Source organism: Ovis aries, chromosome 15 (assembly GCF_016772045.2).
Source record: "Ovis aries strain OAR_USU_Benz2616 breed Rambouillet chromosome 15, ARS-UI_Ramb_v3.0, whole genome shotgun sequence".
Lineage (NCBI taxonomy): Eukaryota > Metazoa > Chordata > Mammalia > Artiodactyla > Bovidae > Ovis > Ovis aries.
In genome coordinates, this window is record NC_056068.1 from 1,444,000 (window position 1) to 1,466,871 (window position 22,872).

The 22,872-nt window shown below is 38.6% G+C and overlaps 1 pseudogene; it reads right to left on the bottom strand.

Moving 5' to 3' along the window:
* The window catches only part of LOC101119332 (splicing factor 45-like), a 32,463-nt pseudogene extending 22,872 nt beyond the window's left edge, over positions 1–9,591 (bottom strand).
* Between the last annotated feature and the right edge of the window lie 13,281 nt (positions 9,592–22,872).

The following is a 22,872-nucleotide window of genomic DNA, read 5'->3' on the forward strand; positions in this document are numbered from 1 at the left end:
TTTGCCTCATTTTATATTCTTGCCTCTAGTCAAAAATGAGGTATGCATAGGTGCATGGGTTTATCTGTGGGCTTTCTATTTTGTTCCATTGGTCTATATTTCTGCTTTTGTGCCAGTACTTTACTGTCTTGATGAATGTAGCTTTGTAATATAGCCTGAAGTCAGGAAGGTTGATTCCTCCAGCTCCATTCTTCTTTCTCAAGACTGCTTTGGCTATTTGAGGTCCTTTGTGTTTCCATACGAATTGTGAAATTTTTTTTTAGGGTTCTGTGAACAGTGACATTTGTAATTTGATAGGGATTGCATTGAATCTGTATACTGAGTCTGGTAGTTTAGTCATTTTCATAATATTGATTTTTCCTACCCAGGAACATGGAATATCTCCCCATCTGTTTATAACATCTTTGATTTCTTTCATCAGTGTCTTATAATTTTCCACTTACAGTTCTGTTTTCTCCTTAAGTAGGTTTATTCCTAGATATGCTATTCTTTTAAAAAATTTTTTAAATTATTTTTTAAATTTTTATTTTTACTTTATTTTACTTTACAATACTGTATTAGTTTTGCCATACATTGACATGAATCCACCATGGGTGTACATGAGTTCCCAATCATGAACCCCCCTGCCACCTCCCACCCCATATAATCTCTCTGGATCATTGCTGCACACCAGCACCAAGCATCCTGTATCCTGCATCGAACCTAGCCTGGCGATTCATTTCTTACATGATAGTATACATGTTTCAATGCCATTCTCCCAAATCATCCCACCCTCTCCCTCTCCCAGAGTCCAAAATCTGCTCTGCACATCTGTGTCTCTTTTGCTGTCTCGCATACAGGGTCATAATTGCCATCTTTCTAAATTCCATATATATGTGTCAGTATACTGTATTGGTGTTTTTCTTTCTGGCTTACTTCACTCTGTATAATCAGCTCCAGTTTCATCCATCTCATTAGAACTGATTCAAATGTATTCTTTTTAATGGCTGAGTAATACTCCACTGTGTATATGTACCACGGCTTTCTTATCCATTCATCTGCTGATGGACATCTAGGTTGATTCCATGTCCTGGCTATTAGAAACAGTGCCGTGATGAACATTGGGGTACAGGTGTCTCTTTCTATTCTGGTTTCCTTGGTGTGTATGCCCAGCCATGGGATTGCGGGGTCATAAGGCAGTTCTATTTGCAATATTTTAAGGAATCTCCACACTGTTTTCCATAGTGGCTGTACTAGTTTGCATTCCCACCAACAGTGTAAGAGGGTTCCCTTTTCTCCACATCCTCTCCAGCATTTATTGCTTGTAGACTTTTGGATCGCAGCCATTCTGACTGGTGTGAAATGGCACCTCATTGTGGTCTTGATTTGCCTTTCTCTGATGATGAGTGATGTTGAGCATCTTTTCATGTGTTTGTTAGCCATCCGTATGTCTTCTTTGGAGAAATGCCTATTTAGTTCTTTGGCCCATTTTTTTATTGGGTCATTTATTTTTCTGGAATTGAGCTGCAGGAGTTGCTTGTATATTTTTGAGATTAGTTGTTTGTCAGTTGTTTCATTTGCTATTGTTTTCTCCCATTCAGAAGGTGGTCTTTTCACCTTACTTATAGTTTCCTTTGTTGTGAAGAAGTTTTTAATTTTAATTAGATCCCATTTGTTTATTTTTTCTTTTATTTCCAGTATTCTGGGAGGTGGATCATAGAGGATCCTGCTGTGGTTTATGTCGGAGAGTGTTTTGCCTATGTTCTCCTCTAGGAGTTTTATAGTTTCTGGTCTTATGTTTAGATTTTTAATCCATTTTGAGTTTATTTTTGTGTATGGTATTAGAAAGTGATCTAGTTTCATTCTTTTACAAGTGGTTGACCAGTTTTCCCAGCACCGCTTGTTAAATAGATTATCTTTAATTCATTGTATATTCTTGCCTCCTTTGTCAAAGATAAGGTGGCCACAGGTGTGTGGATTTATCTCTGGGCTTTCTATTTTGTTCCATTGATCTATATTTCTGTCTTTGTGTCAGTACCATACTATCTTGATGACTGTGGCTTTGTAGCAGAGCCTGAAGTCAGGCAGGTTGATTCCTCCAGTTCCATTCTTCTCTCTCAGAATTGCTTTGGCTATTCGAGGTTGTTTGTATTTCCATACAAATCGTGAAATTATTTGTTCTAGTTCTGTGAAAAATACCACTAGTAGCTTGATAGGGATTGCATTGAATCTGTAGATTTCTCTGGATAGTATACTCATTTTCACTATATTGATTCTTCCAATCCATGAACATGGTATATTTCTCCATCTATTTGTGTCCTCTTTGATTTCTTTCATCAGTGTTTTACAGTTTTCTATATTTAGGTCTTTATTTTCTTTAGGTAGATATATTCCTAAGTATTTTATCCTTTTCGTTGCAATGGTGAATGAAATTGTTTCCTTAATTTCTTTTTCTACTTTCTCATTATTAGTGTATAGGAATGCAAGGGATTTCGGTGTTGATTTTATATCCTGCAACTTTACTATATTCATTGATTAGCTCTAGTAATTTTCTGGTGGAGTCTTTAGGGTTTTCCATGTAGAGGATCATGTCATCTGCAAACATGAAAGTTTTGCTTCTTCTTTTCCAATTTGGATTCCTTTTATTTCTTTTTCTGCTCTGATTGCTGTGGCCAAAACTTCCAGAACTATGTTGAATAGTAGTGGTGAAAGTGGGCACCCTTGTCTTGTTCCTGACTTTAGGGGAAATGCTTTCAATTTTTCACCATTGAGGATAATGTTTGCTGTGGGTTTGTCATAGATAGCTTTTATTATGTTGAGGTATGTTCCTTCTATTCCTGCTTTCTGGAGAGTTTTTATCATAAATGGATGTTGAATGTTGTCAAAGGCCTTCTCTGCATCTATTGAGATAATCATATGGCTTTTTTTTTTTTTCAATTTGTTAATGTGGTGAATTACATTGATTGATTTGTGGATATTGAAGAATCCTTGCATCCCTGGGATAAAGCCCACTTGGTCATGGTGTATGATTTTTTTTAATGTGTTGTTGGATTCTGATTGCTAGAATTTTGTTGAGGATTTTTGCATCTATGTTCATCCGTGATATTGGCCTGTAGTTTTCTTTTTTTGTGACATCTTTGTCAGGTTTTGATATTAAGGGTGATGGTGACCACATAGAATGAGTTTGGAAGTTTACCTTCCTCTGCAATTATCTGGAAGAGTTTGAGTAGGATAGGTTTTAGCTCTTCTCTAACTTTTTGGTAGAATTCAGCTGTGAAGCCGTCTGGACCTGGGCTTTTGTTTGCTGGAAGATTTCTGATTACAGTTTCAATTTCGGTGCTTCTGATGGGTCTGTTAAGATTTTCTATTTCTTCCTGGTTCAGTTTTGGAAAGTTGTACTTTTCTAAGAATTTGTCCATTTCTTTCACGTTGTCCATTTTATTGGCATATAATTGTTGATAGTATTCTCTTATGGTCCTTTGTATTTCTGTGTTGTCTGTTGTGATCTCTCCATTTTCATTTCTAATTTTATTGATTTGATTTTTCTCCCTTTGTTTCTTGATGAGTCTGGCTAATGGTTTGTCAATTTTATGTATCCTTTCAAAGAACCAGCTTTTGGCTTTGTTGATTTTTGCTATGGTCTCTTTTGTTTCTTTTGCATTTATTTCTGCCCTAATTTTTAAGATTTCTTTCCTTCTACTAACTCTGGGGTTCTCCAATTCTTCCTTTTCTAGTTGCTTTACATGTAAAGTGAAGTTATTTATTTGACTTTTTTGTTGTTTCTTGAGGTATGCCTGTAGTGCTATGAACTTTCCTCTTAGCACTGCTTTTTAGTGTCCCACAGGTTTTCAGTTGTTGTGTTTTAATTTTCATTCGTTTCTATGCATATTTTGATTTCTTTTTTGATTTCTTCTGTGATTTGTTGGTTATTCAGAAGTGTGTTGTTCAACCTCCATATGTTGAAGTTTTTAATATTTTTCTCCTGTAATTGAGATCTAATCTTAATGCACTATGGTCAGAAAAGATGCTTTGAATGATTTCGATTTTTTAAAATTTATCAAGGTTAGATTTATGGCCCAGGATGTGATCTTTCCTGTAGAAGGTTCCATGTGCACTTGAGAAAAAGGTGAAATTCATTGTTTTGGGGTGAAATGTCCTATAGATATCAATTACGTCTAACTGGTCTAATGTATCATTTAAAGTTTGCATTTCTTTGTTAATTTTCTGTTTAGTTGATCTGTCCATAGGTATGAGGGGAGTATTAAAGTCTCCTGCTATTATTGTGTTATTGTTAATTTCCCCTTTCATACTTGTTAGCATTTGTCTTACGTATTGTGGTGCTCCTATGTTGGGTGCATATATATTTATAATTGTTATATCTTCTTCTTGGATTGATCCTTTGATCATTATGTAGTGGCCTTCTTTGTCTCTTTTGACAGCCTTTGTTTTAAAGTCTATTTTATCAGATATGCATATTGCTACTCCTGCTTTCTTTTGGTCTCTATTTACATGGAAAATCTTTTTCCAGCCCTTCACTTTCAGTCTGTATGCGTCCCTTGTTTTGAGGTGGGTGTCTTGTAGGCAGCATATATAGGGATCTTGTTTTTGTTTCCATTCAGCCAGTCTTTGCCTTTTGGTTGGGGCATTCATCCCATTTACGTTTAAGGTAATTATTGATAAGTATGATCCTGTTGCCATTTACTTTATTGTTTTGGGTTTGGGTTTATACGTCCTTTTTTGTGTTTCCTGTCTAAAGAATATCCTTTAGCATTTGTTGGAGAGCTGGTTTGGTGGTGCTGAATTCTCTCAGCTTTTGCTTGTCTGTAAAGCTGTTGATTTCTCCTTCATATTTAAATGAGATCCTTGCTGGGTACAGTAATCTTGGCTGTAGGTTATTTTCTTTCATCACTTTAAGTATGTCTTGCCATTCCGTCCTGGCTTGAAGAGTTTCTATTGAAAGATCTGCAGTTATCCTTATCGGAATCCCCTTGTGTGTTATTTGTTGTTTTTCCCTTGCTGCTTTTAATATTTGTTCTTTGTGTTTGGTCTTTGTTAATTTGATTAATATTTGTCTTGGGGTGTTTCTCCTTGGGTTTATCCTGTTTGGAACTCTCTGGGTTTCTTGGACTTGGGTTATTATTTCCTTCCCCATTTTAGGGAAGTTTTCAACTATTATCTCCTCAAGTATTTTCTCATGGTCTTTCTTTTTGTCTTCTTCTTCTGGGACTCCTATAATTCGACCATTGGAGCATTTCATATTGTCCTGGAGGTCTCTGAGATTGTCCTCATTTCTTTTAATTCGTTTTTCTTTTTTCCTCTCTGATTCATTTATTTCTACCATTCTATCTTCTATTTCACTGATCCTATCTTCTGCCTCCATTATTCTACTATTTGTTGCCTCCAGAGTATTTCTGATCTCATTTATTGCATTATTCATTATATATTGACTCTTTTTTATTTCTTCTAGGTCCTTGTTAAACATTTCTTCCACCTTCTCAATCCTTGTCTGCAGGCTATTTATCTGTGATTCCATTTTGATTTCAAGATTTTGGATCATTGTCACTATCTATATTTGGAATTCTTTCTCAGGTAGATTCCTTATCTCTTCCTCTTTTGTTTGGTTTGGTGGGCATTTCTCCTGTTCCTTTACCTGCTGGGTATTCCTCTGTCTCTTCATCTTGGTTATATTGCTGCGTTTGGGTGGCCTTTGTATATTCTGGGAATTTGTGGAGTTCTCTTTATTATGGAGTTTCCTCACTGTGGGTGGGGTTGTATCAGTGGCTTGTCAAGGTTTCTTGGTTAGGGAGGCTTGTGTTGGAGTTCTGGTGGGTGGAGCTGGATTTCTTCTCTCTGGAGTGCTATGAAATGTCCAGTAATGGGTTATGAGACGTCAGTGGTTTTGGAGTATTTTTGAGCTGCCTGTATATTGAAGCTCAGGGCTGTGTTCCTGTGTTGCTGGAGAATTTGCATGGTATGTCTTGCTCTGGAACCTGTTGGCCCTTGGGTGGTGCTTGGTTTCAGTGTAGGTATGGAGGCATTTGATGAGCTCCTATCGAATAATGTTCCCTGGATTCAGGATTTCTCTGATGTTCTCAGGATTTGGACTTAAGCCTCCTGTTTCCGGTTTTCAGTTTTATTTTTACAATAGCCTCAAGACTTCTCCATCTATACAGCACCAATGATAAAACATCTAGGTTAAAGATGAAAGGTTTCTCGACATTGAGTGTCACCCATAGAGGTCCACTGAGTTACATGGAGAAGAGAAGAGGGAGGGGATAGTTAGAGGTGACTGGAATGAGATGAGGTGGGATCAAAAGAGGAGAGAGCAAGCCAGTAATCACTTCCTTATGTGCACTCCGCAGTTTGAACCGCTCAGAGGTTTTCATGGAGTTATACAGGGAAGAAGAGAGGGAGGAAGTAGACAGAGGTGGCCAGGAGGATAAAAGAGGGAAATGAAAAGGAGAGAGACAGATCCAGCCAGTAACCAGTTCCCTGAGTGTTCTCCACTGTCTGGAACATACAGAGATTCACAGGGTTGAGTAGAGAAGAGAAGGGGGAGGGAGGAGACAGAGGCGACCTGGTGGAGAAAAAGGAGAGTCCAAAGGAGGAGAGAGTGGTCAAGCCAGTAATCTCACTCTCAGGTAAAATTGGGTACTGAAGATTGAGTTTTTAAATGTACAAAATTGACAACAAATACCAAAAAGCAAAGATTAAAAATCTGGAGTAGAGGTTGGATTTTCAAAACTACACTATTAAAGAAAAGAACAAGAAGAAGGAGAAGAAAAAAACAAAACAAAACAAAAAAACAAAGCCGCAAGAATTATTAAAAAACAAAAACATCAATCACAAAAAGACTATATACAGCGTTTGCTTTAAAAATAGGGTCCTTTTTTTTGAAAAGTAATAATAGGTTATAAAAATAATAATTAGAGAAATAGAGGACTTAAAAATTTAAGAAAGTTAAAAAAAAGAAGAAAAAGAAAAGAAAAAACAATCACGCAACCACATCAACTGAAAAAAAAATGATCATAAAAGTAGTAAAGTTATATCTGGCCCTTTTGCTGGTGTTGTGGGCTGTGTGGGGTCACTTCCAAGGTGGTTCCCACTGTTTATCTTCCTCTGTTTGCTGGTCTCTTCAGTGTCTGATTTCTGTCTTGACACATAGAAGGTGGTGGTGGCATGCTGTCGGGGGGGTGAGGGGAGGGATGCTGGAAACTAATATTACTGGCGTGCGCTTGCAGTATCTCATCTGCTCGCGGCACACACCGCTCAGGCTCTATGTTGCTCCACCGGGGAACTGTCTGAGGCCGGCCCTAGGCTTCATGCACCTCCCTGGTCTAAGCTGCTCAGGCTGGGTGCTCAGGAAGCCCTCAGAGGCGCAGATTTGGTTGGGCCTGAGTTTTGTGCCCTTCCCAGGTCCGAGTAGCTCAGGAGTTTGGCGAGTGCAATCTCTGTGACTTATGGCCTTTCCCTGCTGCTCAGTTTTCTGGGAGTACTGCTGGTGTTCCTTCTCAGGCAGATTATGACTGTCCAGAACCCCCAGAAGTCTTAGTTAGCAAAGAAGCCTGCTTGCATTTTGGTCGGTAATGTCTCTCTTGGGCTGCAATTGCCCTCTTCCAGCCCTTAAGGTTCTGGCTGCCTGCCACCGGAGGGGGATGGTCTGCAGCTGGCTATTTCTGTTCCGTCCTTTGTTCTGTGCACGGTCCTGGAGGTGTCTTATGTTCTAGCGTTTCATGTGGCAGCTATCCCACAGTCTGGTTTGCTAGCCCAAGTTAGTTCGCTCTGGCCACGCGTGGGGTGTTCCGGCCCGATTCTCAAAAAAGCACTGTAGCCTGAGCCTCCCATGGCATGATTCTTAAAAAGCACTGCCGCCTGTGCCTCCCGCTCCTGCCTGCCCAGCCCCCACTTGCTAGTGGTGGATGCAAGCATCTGCCCTGCTTTTCCACTGGGGGAGTTACAGTTGGGCTCGTAATCTGTTGGTTTTAATTATTTATTTATTTTTCCTTCCTGTTATGTTGCCCTCTGTGCTTCCAAGGCTCACCACAGACGCGGCTATGAGAATTTTTCCTGGTGTTTGAAAACCTCTCTTTTTAAGAGTCTCTTCCCAGGACAGGACTCTCTCCCTCCCTACCTCCTTTGTCCCTTTTTTCATCTTTTATATTTTTTCCTACCTGTTTTTGAAGCCAATGATCTGCTTTGCTGGGTGCCTGATGTCCTCTGCCAGCATTCAGAAGTTGTTTTGTAGAATTTACTCAGTGTGAAATGTTCTTTTGATGAATTTGTGAGGGAGAAAGTGGTCTCCCCGTCCTATTCCTCTGCCATTTTAGGACCACCCCCCCTAAATCCAACTTTTTGGCTGAATCTTTCTTGATGGTGTCAGGCATATGCTCTTGCCATGCCTACCCCCCCCCCCCCAACTTGCTGGTGGAGCTCAGGCCCTGCTGGTGCTTCCTAAGACTGGACCTTCCCAGAAGCTAAACTTCTGCATGATTTTATATGCTACCCTACCCCCATGTTGGTGAAGAAGGAGTTGCTGAGGCTGACTGGGGATCTGGGTTTGTCTTATTCCTTGTACATTGGGGGAGGAATAGCACCTTTGGAAGACTGTGAGTGAGGTCTTGAATCCTCTTCCTGGTTAAGTCTTGGGGTAACTCTTTGTCCTTTTCTATAAGAGAAGTGGATGGTGTGATGGCAGCTCCACCCATCTTGCTCCTCTCTTGGTCATAATCTTCATCAGAATCTGGTTCTGGTCACCTGGAAAACCCACTAGCTTCACGTCTGTCTTTACATTTATTTCCCCTCTCTTCTATTTCCTTCTGTCTTTCCAGCTCCCACTGTATCTGTTGCTCCTCTCTTTGGTGCTTCACGACTTTCTCATAATCGTTAGGAAACCTGGGCTCATATTCATCAGATAAGAGGATCAAATCTTCTGCAGAAAACAACCTGGGAACAAGGTTCTTGAGTCCCATGGCTAAGTGCAGAGGGGGATAAGAGTGCCACTTATCTGAAGAATCACCTTGCTTCAGGTTGATTACTGAACCTAAGACTGTACTTTGTATTGTCCTCTGGGTCTTGGTCTGAGTGAGAGCTGCCTTCTTCATCTGGAGCTGAGACTGAAGAAATTTGAAAGTTTTGGACCAGCCTTATGTTTTTGAGTCACTGGTCTTCACTCCCAGGTTATTGTACAGAGATACCTTCCCAGTTTAATGACTGTCCACCTAGCCGATGCTCCTGAGCCATGGCTGCGCACCTGGGCCAGAGGCTGGGTGCCAGACTGTTTTTTAAATTAAATTGTTCATTTTAAAATATTGTTTGTATAATTTTAAAATATATTTTGAATATTAACTTCTTATCAGACATGTCATTTGCAAATATCTTCTTCCATCCAATAGGTTGCCTCTTAGTTTTGTTAAAGGTTTCCTTGGCTGTTAAAATGTTTTTACATCTGACTAGGTCCCATTTATTTTTGTTTTTGTTCTCTTGCTTGAGGAGACAGAGTACCTCAAAATTATGACTAAAACTGATGTCAAAGAGCATACTGTCCATATTTTATTTTAGGAGTTTTATGGTTACAGGTCTTACCCTTAGTTCTTTAATCCATTTTAAGTTCATTTTTGTACCCACTGCGAGAAAATGGTCTAGTTTCATTCTTTTACATGTAGCTGTCTAGTTTTCCTAGTACAGTTATTGAAGAGACTGTGTTTTCTCCATTGTATACTTTTGCCTTTTTTACCTTGTATGCGTGAGTTTATTTCTGGGCTCTTTGCTCTGTTCTTCTGATTTATGTGTCTATTTTTATGCCAGTACTATACTGTTTTGCTTACTGTAGCTTTGTAGTATAGTCTGAAGTCAGGGAGCCTGATACCTCTAGGTTTTTTCTTTTTTCCTCAAGGTTGCTTTTGCTATTCAGGGTATTTTAAGATTCATATAATTCATATAATTTTAAGATTATTTGATCTAATTCTGTAAAAAATATTATGGGTATTTGGATAGAAATTGCACTGAAGCTGTAGATTGCCTAGTTAATATGGTCACTTAAACAATATTAATTCTCCAAATTAATGAACATAGGATACATTTCCACTTATTTGCATTGTCTTGAATTTCCTTCATCAGTGTTTTCTAGTTTTCAAAGTATAGGTCTTTTACCTCCTTAGTTAGCCTCCTTAATTATCCAAGGTATTTTATTCCTCTTGATTTAGTTGTAAATGACATTATTTTCTTGATTTCTCTTTCTGGTAGTAAATTATTAATGCATAGAAAAATAATAAATTTCTGTATATTAATCTCATATCCTGAAAATTTTATTCTTACCTGGAGAATTCCATGGATAGAGGAGCCTGGTGGGCTACAGTCCATGAGGTTGCAAAGAGTCAGACATGACTGAGCAACTAATACTAAACATAGCCAATTAACAAAAAATATCATGACAGTTTCAGGTTTTATATATAGTGTAATATCATCTGCGAACAGTGAGCTTTTTTCCATTTTGCTTAAAAATTTTTTTAAAAATTGTCTGATTGTTGTGGCTAGGACTTTTAATTACATATTGAATAGAAACAGTCAAATTGGACTTGTTTGTCTTGTTCCTGATCTTACAGGAAATACTTTGTTTTTCATTATTAAATATGATGTTAGATATGGATTTGTCATAAATGGCCTTTATTATGTTGAGATTGTTGTTGTTGTTCAGTCACTTAGTCATGTCTAATTCTTTGTGATCACATGGACTGCCACATGTCAGGATTCCTGTCCTTCACTGTCTCCCAGAGTTTGCTCAAATGCATGCCTATTGAGTCAGTGATGCCATTTAAGGTTCACTAGTTTAATATCCTTGCTGTCCAAGGGACTCTCAAGAGTCTTCTCTAGCACCACAGTTTGAAATCATCAGTTCTTCGACTATCAGCCTTCTTGATGGTCCAACTCTCACATCTGTACATGACTACTGGAAAAACCATAACTTTGACTATATGGACCTTTGTTGGCTAAGTGATGTCGCTGGTTTTTAATACACTGTCTAGGTTCATCTTAGTTTTTCTTCCAAGAAGCAAGTGTCTTTGAATTTTGTGGCTGCAGTCACCATCTACAGTGATTTTGGAGCCCAAGAAAATAAAGTCTGTTACTGTTATCATTTTTTCCCCATATATTTGCCATGATGTGATGGGACTGGATGACATAATTTTAGTGTTTTGAATGTTGAATTTTCAGCCATCCTTTTCACTCTCCTCTTTCACCTTCATCAAGAGGTTCTTCAGTTCTTCACTTTCTGCTATTTGGGTGGTGTCATCTGTATATATGAAGTTGTTGATATTTCTCGGCACAATCTTCATTCCAGTTTGTGATTCATCCAGCATAGCATTTTGCACGATGTACTCTGCATATAAGTTAAATAAGCAGAGTGACAATATACAGCCTTAACATACTCCTTTTTCAATTTGGAACCAGTCTGTTGTTCCATGTCCAGTTCTAACTGTTGCTTCTTGACCTGTATACAAGTTTCTCAGAAGCCAGGTAAAGTGGTCTCGTATTACCATCTCTTGAAGAATTTTCCAGTTTGTTGTGATCCACACAGTCAAAGGTTTTAGCATAGTCAATGAAGCAGAAGTAGATGCTTTCCTGTTCTTTTTCTTTTTCTATGATCCAACAAATGTTGGCAATTTGATCTCTGATTCCTCTGCCTTTTTAAAATCCAGCTTATACATCTGGAAGTTCTTTTTTCACATACTGTTGAGGCCTAGCTTGAAAGGTTTTGTACATTACCTTGCTAGCATGTGAAATGAGCACAATTTGTGGTAGTTTGAACATTCTTTGCCATTCCTCTTCTTTGGGGTTGGAATTGAAGTTGACTTTTTCCAGTCCTGTGGCCATTGCTGAGTTTTCCAAATTTGCTGATGTATTCAGTGAAACATTTTAACAAGATCATCCTTTAGGATTTGGAATAGCTCAGCTGGAATTATACCACCTCCACTAACTTCATAGTAATGCTTCCGAAGGCCCACTTGACTTTAGGATCCAGGATACCTGGCTCTAGGTGAGTGACCATAACATTGTGGTTATCTGCATCATTAAGACTTAAAAAAACCTCACAAAAAAACAGTTCTTCTATGTATTCTTGCCACCTCTTCTTAATCTTTCTGCATCTTTTAAGTCCTTGCTGTTTCTGTCCTTTATTGTGCCCATCTTTGCATGAAATATTTCCTTTGTATTTCTAGTTTTTTTGAAGAGATCTCTAGTCTTTCCCATTCTATTGTTTTCCTGCTTCTTCAGCATTAGTGGTTGGGGCACAGACTTGGATTACTGTGATGTTGAATAGTTTGCCTTGGTAACAAACTGAGATCATTCTGTCATTTTTGAGACTGCACCCAACTACTGCATTTTGGACTCTTTTGTTGACTATGAGGGCTACTCCATTTCTTCCATTGGATTCTTGCCCAAAGTAGTTGATATAATGGTCATCTGAATTAAGTTCACCCTTTCTCATCCATTTTAGTTCACGGATTCCTAAAATACTGACGTTCACTCTTGCCATCTCCTGTTTGACCACACCCAATTTACCTTGATTCATGGACCTAACATTCCAGATTACTATGCGATATTATTATTATTATTATTATTTACAGCATTGGGCTGTATTTTCACAACTAGAAAGTAAGTGAGTGACCATACCATTGTGGTTATCTGCATCATCAAGGCTTAAAAAAAAAAAGTTATTTCACGTATTCTTGCCACCTCTTCTTAATCTCTTCTGCATCTTTTAGATTCTTGCTGTTTCTGTCCGTTATTGTGCCCATCTTTGCATGAAATATTTCTGCAAATAGGAATACATCTGCAAATAGGAATCATTTTTGCTTTGGTTCAACCTCTTCATTCTTTCTGGAGCTATTTCTCTGCTCTTCCCTCAACATATATTTAGCTATGTTCCCTTAATACAAGCTTTGTTGAATTTTTATCATAAATGCAAGTTGCATTCTGTCAAATACTTTTTTGCATCTGTTGAGGTAATCAGGTGAATATTATTCTGTCATGTTGATTGATATGGATATTTAATAATCCTTATATCCCTGGAATAAATTCCACTTTATCGTGATGTATGATCCTCTTTAAGTATAGTTGAATTTTGTTTGTTACTATTTTGTTGAAGAATTTTGTGAGTGTTAATCAGGGTTGTTGGCTTTTAATTTTCTTTTATTGTAGTTTCTTTGTCTGTTTTTGGTATCAGGGTAATACTGACCATAGTAGAATACCTTTGGAAGTATTCCAGTCCCTTCAGGCTTTTGCAGAACTTTGAGAAATATGGGTATAAACTCTTTTGTAAATATTTGATAGAATTCTTTTGTGAAGTCTTACTGTCCTGGACTTTTTCTTTTTGGGGGAGTTTTTTGATTACTGCTTCAGTTTAATACTAGTATTCAGTACATTCAGTTTTTCTATTTCTTTCTGATACAGTCTTGGACAAGTGTATGCTTCTGGCAATTTATCCATTGCTTCTAAATTAAACCAATTTGGGGGCAGGCCTAAGATCTTAAGTCCTAAGATAAATAGGATGGGGAGACCACTTTCTCCCCCACAAATTCATCAAAAGAACATTTCAACGCTGAATAAATTCCACAATACAACTTCTGAATGCCAGCATAGGACATCAGGCACCCAGAAAAGCAGCTCATTGTCTTTGAAAACAGGTAGGAAAAAATATAAAAGACAAAAAAAGAGACAAAAGAGGTAGGGAGGGACCTCCATCCTGAGAAGGGAGTGTTAAAAAGAGACAAGTTTCCAAACACCGGGAAATACTCTCACTGCCGAGTCTGTGGCGAGCCATGGAAGCACAGAGGGCAACGTAACAGGGAGGAAAAATAAATAAATAATTAAAACCCACAGATTAGCAGCCCAACAGTAACTCCCCCAGCGGAGAAGTAGCACAGACACCTGCATCCACCACTAGCAAGCAGGGGCTGGGTAGGGAGGTGTGGGCTGCATTGCATTTTAAGGATAGGGCCCAAATGCCCTGAGTATAACCAGAGTGAGCTAATGCGCTAGCAAACCAGACTGTGGGATAGTTACCATGCGAAAAGCTCTAACATAAGACACCGCCAGGACTGCACACAGAACAAAGGGTGGAACAGAATTAGCCAGCTGCAGACCATCCCCCTCCGGTGACAGGCAGCCAGAGCTGGAAGGGCCAGAAAGGGGGCAATCGCAGCCCCAGAGAGACATTAACTACCAAACTGCAAACAGGCTTCTTTGCTAATTAAGACTTCTTGGGGTTCTGGACAGTCATCATCTGCATGAGAAGGTGCACCAGTTGTATACCCAGAAAACTGAGCAGCAGGGATGGGAGAGGTGATAAGTCGCAGCAACCGTGCTCACCAAACACCAGAGCTACTCAAACCTGGGAAGGGCAAGAAGTGTAGGCCCAAATGAGTCTGCACTGCTGAGGACTACCTGAGTACTGAGCCTGAGCAGCTTAGACCTGGGAGGTGCATGTAGCCCAGGGCTGGCCTCAGATGGTTCCTGGCGGAGCAACCTAGAGCCTGAGCTGTGTGTGCAGTGAGCAGGGACAGGCCCAGTGTGGCTGAGACACTGCGCACACAGGCCAATGTTATTTGTTTCCAGCGTCCCTCCCTCCCCACAGTGCGACTGAACAAGTGACCCTAAAAAAACTGTCCACCACTGCCCCCCTTGTGTCAGGGCAGAAATCAGACACTGAAGAGACCAGCAAATAGAAGAAGCTAAAACAAAGGGAACCACCTTGGAAGTGACAGGTGCAATAGATTAAAGCCCTGTTGTTAGTACTGACAACGTAGGAAGGGGTCTATAGATCTTGAGAAATATAAGCCAGACAAAGAAACTACCTGAAAATGAACTGACCCCACACTGCCCACAACAACACCAGAGAAAGCCCTAGATCTATCTTTACTATTTCTATGATTTTTTTTTGGTTGTTTTCTTCTTTTTTTAAACATTTTTAAATTTTAAGTCCTCTCTTTCTCCTTTAATTTTCATTTTTATAACCTACTATTACTTTTCAAAAAAAGACCCTATTTTTAAAGCAAACTTCATGTATATATTTTTTCTTTTAATAATTCTTGTGATTTTTTTCTTCTTCTTCTTTTCTTTAATATTGTATTTTTGAAAATCAAACCTCTACTCTAGATTTTTAATCTTTGCTTTTTGGTATTTGTTATCAGTTTCGTACCTTCAAAAACCAAATCTTCAGTACCCATTTTTATGTGAGAGCAAGATTCCTAGCTTGATTGCTCTCTCCTCCTTTGGACTCTCCTTTTTCTCCACCAGGTTGCCTCTGTCTCCTCCCTCCCCCTTCTCTTCTCTACCCAACTCTGTGAATCTCTGTGGGTTCCAGACAGAGATTGTAGAACACTTAGGGAACTGATTACTGGCTGGATCTGTCTCTCTCCTTTTAATTTCCCTCTTTTATCCTCCTGACCACCTCTGTCTCCTTCCTCCCTCTCTTCTTCTCTGTATAACCCCGTGAACATCTCTGAGTGGTCCAGACTGTGAAGTGCACACAGGGAAGTGATTACTGGCAAGCTTGCTCTTTCTTCTTTTGATTCCACCTCATCTCATTCAGGTCACCTCTAACTACCTCCTCCCTCTTATCTTCTCCATGTAACTGTGTGAACCTCTATGGGTGTCCCTCAAGTGGAGAAACTTTTCATCTTTAACCTAGATGTTTTATCAATGGTGTGGTATAGAAGGAGAAGTCTTGAGACTACTGTAAAAATAAAACTGAAAACCATAAGCAGGAGGCTTAAATACAAAACCTCAGAACATCAGAGAACTCCTCACTACAGGGAACATTAATCAATAGGAGTCCATCAAACGCCTCCATATCTACACTGAAACCAAGCACCACCCAAGGGTCAACAAGTTCCAGAGCAAGACATACCACACAAATTCTCCAGCAACACAGGAACACAGCCCTGAGCTTCAATATACAGGCTGCCCAAAGTTACTCCCAAACCATTGACATCTCATAACTCATTACTGGACACTTCATTGCACTCCAGAGAGAAGAAATCCAGCTCCACTCACCAGAACACCGACACAAGCTACTGATACAATCCCACCCACAGTGGGGAAACTCCATAATAAAGAGAACTCCACAAACTGCCAGAATACAGAAAGCCCACCCAAATGCAGCAATATAACCAAGATGAAGAGATAGAGGAATACCGAGCAGGTAAAGGAACAGGATAAATGCCCATCAAACCAAACAAAAGGGGAAGAGATAGGGAATCTATTTGATAAATAATTCCAAATAATGAGTGAAAATGATCCAAATCTTGAAATCAAAATGGAATCACAGATAAATAGCCTGCAGACAAAGATTGAGAACATGCAAGAAAGGTTTAACAAGGACCTAGAAGAAATAAAAGAGTCAATATATAATGAATAATGCAATAAATAAGATCAGAAATACTCTGGAGGCAACAAATAGTAGAATAATGGAGGCAGAAGATAGGATCAGTGAAATAGAAGATGAATGGTAGAAATAAATGAATCAGAGAGGAAAAAAGAAAAACGAATTAAAAGAAATGAGGACAATCTCAGAGACCTCCAGGACAATATGAAGTGCTCCAACAGTCGAATTATAGGAATCTCAGAAGAAGACAAAAGAAAGACCATGAGAAAATACTTGAGGAGCTAATTATTGAAAACTTCCCTAAAATGGGGAAGGAAATAATCACCCAAGTCCAAGAAACCCAGAGAGTCCCAAACGGATAAACCCAAGGCAAAACACCCCAAGACACATATTAATCAAATTAACAAAGATCAAACACAAAGAACAAATATTAACAGCAGCAAGGGAAAAACAACAAATAACACATAAGGGGATTCCCATAAGGATAAAAGCTGATCTTTCAATAAAAACTCTTCAGGCCAGGAGGGAATGGCAAGACATATTTAAAGTGATGAAAGAAAATAACCTACAGCCAAGATTACTGTACTCAGCAAGGAACTCTTTCAAATATGAAGGAGAAATCAAAAGCTTTACAGACAATCAAAAGCTGAGAGAATTCAGCACCATCAAACCAGCTCTCCAACAAATACTAAAGGATATTCTCTAGACAGGAAACACAAAAAGGGCGTATGAACCCGAACACAAAACAATAAAGTAAATGGCAATGGGATCATTCAGTTCAGTTCAGTTCAGTTCATTCGCTCAGTCGCGTCCGTCTCTTTGTGACCCCATGACCCCTGGCAGCATGCCAGGCCTCCCTGTCCATCACCAACCCCTGGAGTTCACTCAGACTCATGTCCATTGAGTCCGTGAGGTCATCCAGACATCTCATCCTCTGTCGTCCTCTTCTCCTCCTGCCCCCAATGCCTCCCAGAATCAGAGTCTTTTCCAGTGAGTCAACTCTTCACATGATGTGGCCAAAGTACTGGAGTTTCAGCTTTAGCATCATTCCTTCCAAAGAAATCCCAGGGTTGATCTCCTTCAGAATGGACTGGTTGGATCTCCTTGCAGTCCAAGGGACTCTCAAAAGTCTTCTCCAACACCACACATCAAAAGCATCAATTCTTTGGTGCTCAGCTTTCTTCACAGTCCAACTCTCACATCCATACATGACCACAGGAAAAACCATAGCCTTGACTAGATGGACCTTAGTTGGCAAAGTAATGTCTCTGCTTTTGAATATGCTATCTAGGTTCGTCATAACTTTTCTTCCAAGGAGTAAACGTCTTTTAATTTCATGGCTGAAGTCACAATCTGCAGTGATTTTGGAGCCCCCCCAAATAAAGTCTGACACTGTTTCCACTGTTTCCCCATCTATTTTCCATGAAGTGATGGGACTGGATGCCATGATCTTTGTTTTCTGAATGTTGAGCTTTAAGCCAAATTTTTCACTCTCCACTTTCACTTTCGTCAAGAGGCTTTTTATTTCCTCTTTACTTTCAGCCATAAAGGTGATGTCATCTGCATATCTGAGGTTATTAATATTTCTTCCAGCAATCTTGATTGCAGCTTGTGTTTCTTCCAGTCCAGCATTTCTCATGATGTACTCTGCATAGAAGTTAAATAAGCAGGGTGACAATATACAGCCTTGACATACTTCTTTTCCTATTTGGAACCAGTCTGTTGTTCCATGTCCAGTTCTAACTGTTGCTTCCTGACTTGCATACAGATTTCTCAAGAGGCAGGTCAGGTGGTCTGGTATTCCCATCTCTTTCAGAATTTTCCACAGTTTATTGTGATCCACACAGTCAAAAGCTTTGGCATAGTCAATAAAGAAGAAATAGATGATTTTCTGGAATTCCCTTGTGTTTTTCCATGATCCAGCGGATGTTGGCAATTTGATCTCTGGTTCCTCTGCCTTTTCTAAAACCAGCTTGAACATCAGGGAGTTCACGGTTCATGTATTGCTGAGGCCTGGCTTGGAGAATTTTGAGCATTAATTTACTAGCGTGTGAGTTGAGTGCAATTGTGCGGTAATTTGAGCATTCTTTGGCATTGCCTTTCTTTGGGATTGGAATGAAAACTGACCTTTTCCAGTCCTGTGGCCACTGCTGAGTTTTCCAAATTTGCTGGCATATTGAGTGCAGCACTTTCACAGCATCATCTTTCAGGATTTGAAAGAGCTCAACTGGAATTTCATCACCTCCACTAGCTTTGTTTGTAGTGATGCTTTCTAAGGCCCACTTTACTTTACATCCAGGATATTTGGCTCTAGGTGAGTGATCACACCATCGTGATTATCTGGGTCTTGAAGATCGTTTTTTGTATAGTTCTTCTGTATATTCTTGCCACCTCTTCTTAATTTCTTCTGCTTTGTTAGGTCCATACCATTTCTGTCCTTTATTGAGCCCATCTTTGCATGAAATGTTCCCTTGGTATCTCTAATTTTCTTGAAGAGATCTCTAGTCTTCCCATTCTGTTCTTTTCCTCTATTTCTCTGCATTGATTGCTGAAGAAGTCTTTCTAATCTCTTCTTGCTATTCTTTGGAAATCTGCATTCAGATACTTATATCTTTCCTTTTCTCCTTTGCTTTACGCTTCTCTTCTTTTCACAGCTATTTGTAAGGCCTCCCCAGACAGCCATTTTGCTTTTTTGCATTTCTTTTCCACGGGGATGGTCTTGATCCCTGTTTCCTGTACAATGTCATGAACCTCATTCCATAGTTCATCAGGCACTCGCACTCTATCTATCAGATCTAGTCCCTTAAATCTATTTCTCACTTCCAGTGTATAATCATAAGGATTTGATTTAGGTCATATCTGAATACTTTTCAATAATTACCTTAAACATAAATGGGATGAATGCCCCAACCAAAAGACAAAGACTGGCTGAATGAATAAAAAACAAGACTCCTGTATATATTGTCTACAAAAGACCCACCTCAAAACAAGGGACACATACAGACTGAAAGTGAAGGGCTGGAAAAAGATATTTCACGCAAATAAAGACCAAAAGAAAGCAGGAGTAGCAATACTCATATCAGATAAAATAGACTTTAAAACAAAGGCTGTGAAAAGAGACAAAGAAGGACACTACATAATGATCAAAGGATCAATCCAAGAAGAAGATATAACAATTATAAATATATATGCACCCAACATATTGCAGAGCACCACAATATGTAAGACAAATGCTAACAAGCATGAAAGGGGAAATTAATAATAACACCATAATAGTGGGAGACTTTAATACCCCACTCACACCTATGGATAGTTCAACTAAACACAAAATTAACAAAGAAACACAAACTTTAAATGATACAATAGGCCAGTTAGACCTAATTCATATCTATAAATGGACATTTATAGATGGTGGACATTTCACCCCAAAACAATGAATTTCACCTTTTCTCAAGTGCTCACGGAACTTTCTCAAGGATAGATCACATCCTGTGCCATAAATCTCGCCTTGATAAATTAAAAAAAAAAATTGAAATCACTCCAAGCATCTTTTCTGACCATAGTGCAGTAAGATTAGATCTCAAGGAGAAAAATATTAAAAATTCCAACATATGTAGGCTGAACAACACGCTTCTGAATAAACAACAAATCACAGAAGAAATTAAAAAGAAATCAAAATATGCATAGAAGTGAATGAAATTGAAAAGGCAACAACCCAAAACTTGTGGGACACTAAAAGCAGTGCTAAGGGGAAAGTTCATAACAATAGAGGCATATATCAAGAAACAACAAAAAAGTCAAAAAAATAACATAATTCTACACCTAAAGCAACTAGAAAAAGAAGAATTGGAGAACCCCAGGGTTAGTAGAAGGAAAGAAATCTTAAAAATTAGGGCAGAAATAAATGCAAAAGAAACAAAAGTGACCATAGCAAAAATTAACAAAGCCAAAAGCTGGTTCTTTGAAAGGATACATAAAATTGACAAACCATTAGTCAGACTCATCAAGGAACAAAGGGAGAAAAATCAAATCAATAAAATTAGAAATGAAAATGGAGAGATCACAACAGACAACACAGAAATACAAAGGATCATAAGAGAGTACTATCAGCAGTTGTATGCCAATAAAATGGACAACATGGAAGAAATGGACAAATTCTTAGAAAAGTACAACTTTCCAAAACTGAACCAGGAAGAAATAGAAAATCTTAACAGACCCATCACAAGCACGAAAATTGAAACTGTAATCAGAAATCTTCCAGCAAACAAAAGCCCAGGTCCAGACGGCTTCACAGCTGAATTCTACCAAAAAGTTAGAGAAGAGCTAACACTGACCCTACTGAAACTCTTCCAGAAAATTGCAGAGGAAGGTAAACTTCCAAACTCATTCTATGAGGCCACCATCACCCTTAATACCAAAACCTTACAAAGATGCCACAAAAAAAGAATATTACAGGCCAATATCACTGATGAACATAGATGCAAAAATCCTTAACAAAATTCTAGCAATCAGAATCCAAGAACACATTAAAAAGATCATACCATGACCAAGTGGGCTTTATCCCAGGGATGCAAGGATTCTTCAATATCTGCAAATCAATCAATGTAATTCACCACATTAACAAATTGAAAAATAAAAGCCATATGATTATCTCAATAGATGCAGAGAAGGCCTTTGACAACATTCAACATCCATTTATGATAAAAACTCTCCAGAAAGCAGGAATAGAAGGAACATACCTCAACATAATAAAAGCTATCTATGACAAATGCACAGCAAACATTATCCTCAATGGTGAAAAAATCGAAATAATTTCCCCTAAAGTCAGGAACAAGACAATGGTGCCCACTTTCACCACTACTATTCAACATAGTTCTGGAAGTTTTGGCCACAGCAATCGGAGCAGAAAAATAAAAGGAATCCAAATCGGAAGAGAAGTAAAACTCTCACTTTTTGCAGATGACATGAACCTCAACATAGAAAACTCTAAAGACTCCACCAGAAAATTACTAGAGCTATTCAATGAATACAGTAATATAGTAATAATGCAGGATATAAAATCAACACACAGAAATCCCTTGCATTCCTATACACTAATAATGAGAAAGCAGAAAAAGAAATTAAAGAAATAATTCCATTCACCACTGCAACGAAAAGAATAAAATACTTAGGAATATATCTATCTAAAGAAAATAAAGACGTATATAGAGAAAACTATAAAACGCTGGTGAAAAATGAAAGAGGACACTAATAGAGAAATATACCATGTTCATGGATCAGAAGAATCAATATAGTGAAAATGATTATACTACCCAAAGCAATCTACAGATTCAATGCAATCCCTATCAAGCGACCAGCAGTATTTTTCACAGAGCTAGAACAAATAACTTCACAGTTTGTATGGAAATACAAAAATCCTCGACTAGCCAAAGCAATCTTGAGAAAGAAGAATGGAACTGGAGGAATCAACATGCCTGACTTCAGGCTCTGCTGCAAAGACACAGTCATCAAGACAGTATGACACTGGCACAAAGACAGAAATATAGATCAATGGAACAAAATAGAAAGCCCAGAGATTAATCCACACACCTATGGACACCTTATCTTTGACAAAGGAGGCAAGAATATACAGTGGATTAAAGATAATCTCTTTAACAAGCGGTGCTGGGAAAACTGGTCAACCACTAGTAAAAGAATGAAACTAGATCACTTTCTAACACCATACACAAAAATAAACTCAAAATGGATTTAAGATCTAAACTAAGACCAGAAACTATAAAACTCCTAGAGGAGAACTTAGGCAAAACACTCTCCGACATAAATTACAGCAAGATCCTCTATGATCCACCTCCAAAAATACTGGAAATAAAAGCAAAATTAAACAAATGGGATATAATTAAAATTAAAAGCTTCTGCACAACAAAGGAAACTATAAGCAAGGTGAAAAGACAGACTTCTGAATCGGAGAAAATAATAGCAAATGAAATAACTGCCAAACAACTAATCTCAAAAATATACGAGCAACTTATGCAGCTCAATTCCAGAAAAATAAATGACCCAATCAAAATATGGGCAAAAGAACTAAATAGACATTTCTCCAAAGAAGACATACGGATGGCTAACAAACACATGAAAAGATTCTCAACATCACTTATTATTAGAGAAATGTAAATCAAGACCACAATGAGGTACCACTTCACACCAGTTAGAATGGCTGCAATCCAAAAGTCTACAAGCAATAAATGCTGGAGAGGGTGTGGAGAAAATGGAACCCTCTTACACTGTTGGTGGGAATGCAAACTAGTACAGCCACTATGGAGAACAGTGTGGAGATTCCTTAAAAACTGGAAATAGAACTGCATAATGACCCAGCAATCCCACTGCTGGGTATACACACCGAGGAAACCAGAATATAAAGAGACACATGTACCCCAATGTTCATTGCAGCACTGTTTATGATAGCCAGGACATGGAATCAACTTAGATGTCCATCAGCAGATGAATGGATAAGA